This window comes from Berghia stephanieae, chromosome 4, assembly GCF_034508935.2.
Source record: "Berghia stephanieae isolate SIO BIC M18660-M18661 chromosome 4, UCSD_Bste_1.3, whole genome shotgun sequence".
Taxonomy (NCBI): Eukaryota; Metazoa; Mollusca; class Gastropoda; order Nudibranchia; family Aeolidiidae; genus Berghia; species Berghia stephanieae.
The window spans coordinates 75,942,388-75,944,874 of record NC_088363.1 but is presented as its reverse complement, the minus strand read 5'-3'; the positions used below and the strand labels follow the sequence as shown (position 1 = coordinate 75,944,874).

General features: G+C 36.5%; 1 long non-coding RNA gene across 1 annotated transcript in view; it reads left to right on the top strand.

Annotated features, from left to right (window-relative positions):
• LOC144971256 (uncharacterized) overlaps positions 1 to 2,487 on the top strand; it is a 13,359-nt gene that overhangs the window by 9,624 nt on the left and 1,248 nt on the right. Inside the window, exons 2-3 of the long non-coding RNA XR_013645103.1 lie at positions 11 to 123; positions 652 to 728. This is a non-coding gene — a long non-coding RNA (uncharacterized LOC144971256). The remainder of the gene's footprint in view (positions 1 to 10; positions 124 to 651; positions 729 to 2,487) is intronic.

Genomic DNA, 2,487 nt, shown 5'->3' with positions numbered 1-2,487 from the left:
TGTTTTTCAGCTTCCATCATATCACCCTGGGGAAAGTTGGCTAATTTATGACTTTTGTGTCTATGAATGCAAGCAGGGCAAAAAGCAATTGACTTCAAGCAAAGGAGTTCGCCCTAACCAGAGGTAGGAGGTTGTTTTTGGACGGGGGCAGGAGGTGTTTTTTTACTTTTACATATTTAAAAAAAATGAAAATATTATATGCACAAGGTTATAATATTTCAGAATAACTCGGAAGTAAATTATCACCATCAGCTTTTCTAACTTGATTGCCAAGACAATTTTAATAAAGCAATCAAACTGATTCTGAATTTTAAAACATCCAGAGGAAGAGGCAATGTGTGCCTATCTGCAGCTCATTTAGTCTTCAGCGGGCGGGCTGCACGATGTAATGCAGCAAGACAATAGTTCAACTATTACCAGAACAGTTTTAAAAAGTGAAAGACTTGATTTGTTCATTAATTGTATCTGATTGCACTGGATTAGTATTATTATTGAATGCCTTATTAAGATTTATTTTCAATTGCTCTATAATCTGCATGTTGAAATCCTTCACAATTGAGTTATGCAAGTGACAACGCTATTAATATTTTATCATACTATGTTGTGGATAATTTTATTATTTTGTAATAAAAAGTTTTTCTTACCATGCAGGACTCTGAAATTAATACTGGCTTCTGAGGGTTACAGGGGCTAATCACCACCATGAAAATCACCCATGTGATAAATTGGTAAGACTCATTCATTTTATACTTATTTTCCATCGATATTTTGTCCCTGCAGTTTTTCGCTGCCGAAAATTTTACACTTGACAGCAATTAATCGCAAATTCTATTTTAGTCGCAATTAGACTCAATTTTTTTTATAAATATGTATTATTTTTTCTTTTCTTGTTACTTTATATTTTCAGTACTTAATTGTCCCTCCCCCCCTCCCACTATTGAGTGTAATATATAGTAATAGATTAGTTAGGTAAATGCACTGTTGACACCAGGACCAAATGTTTAAAGGACAACAGCCATTCCAACTCATATTTTATTACGATACATTCAAGGTGGCGCACTGAGATGGAGAGATGATGACCGGCTTGTGACAAAATTGACTGTTCCAGAATTTGTATTTTTTTTTATTAAAAAAAAAATTTCTTGGAAGGGTTCTGGGCAGAGAGTTCACATTTTCCTATCCCTTATATTTGTTTTCCCTTTCCATGTTGCTCCCTGTCTTTGTTATGGATTAAGATTGCTCATTTTTTTCCTGGTCCTTGCGGGGGTCTTTAGTTGGGAGGCAGACAGTCAAATACAGAAGAAAAAAAAGCTAATAGAATGCTTGGACTGATAAGGAGATCTTTTGACTATCTTGACTGTGACACTATGAAGTTAATGTTTGCAGCTTTGGTCCGACCACATTTGGAGTTCGGAAACTGTGTATGGGCACCTTACCTTGAAAAAGATAAGAAGCTTATAGAGAGTGTGCTTAGGCGAGCAACAAAGGTCGTTAGTGGACTCAAGGACTTGAGTTATGAACAGCGCCTGAAAAGAGTAGGACTGCCAAGTATGGTCTATCGGCGTTTGAGAGGTGATATGATTGAGACCTTAAGTTCACACATTGCTTGTACGCGACTCAGGATAGGCTGTTCACAGTAGACAAAAAATCAGTCACCAGGGGCCACTCATATAAACTTCTGAAACCCAGGGTTAAAACCACCCTTCGACAGAACTTTTTTACACAGAGAGTAATTGAACGTTGGAACGCATTGCCAGCAAATGTCGTTGAAGCGCCGAGTGTCAATGCTTTCAAGAATAGATTAGATGCTGTGATGGAAAGTTATGTGCATAGTGTAGAAGTGCCTCCCACCCAAAATAGCTATGATCAAAAGATCAGTAGAGAAAGTGTAGTGTAGGCTAGCCCCTGATCACAAGATCAGGTAGGGAAATGCATTAGATCAGTTGTGAACAAGACATTCAGTGACTGGAAAGACTCGGCAACAGGCCAGTGGCCTAATCAAGCGACGTCGATACCTTCTATTCTATTCTATTCTACAGTACCTTTCTTCTTGAGATGATTTTTTATACTGTAAATCATCTCTCTGTTATGTACTGTTATAGTTATAGGTTTTGAATATTATTGCATTATGTAAATGTTTTAGCAGGATCCTTTGCTTGTGTCTCGGTGAGACTTTGAGGTAATGTCAAAATTGGTACATCTTTGAGGTACTCGTGAAATCTACTGTTCCCTATTTATTGAATCAGTCACCATATCATCATCGTTTTTATAGTGTTGCAAGCGCTATTAAGTCCTGTAAGACAATATAAATATAAGCAGATCTAGGTGGTGGTATTTTTTTTGGGTCTTTATTTTTTTTTGTCTTTGTTTTTTTTTTTTGTTCCAGATAAGGAATTTTAAGATTTGATGGTTGTCCATAGACTTTTCAAAATAAAATTTGACTTTGACTATGAGTACGATGCAGTTATAAGTGCTTGATTTCTGAGG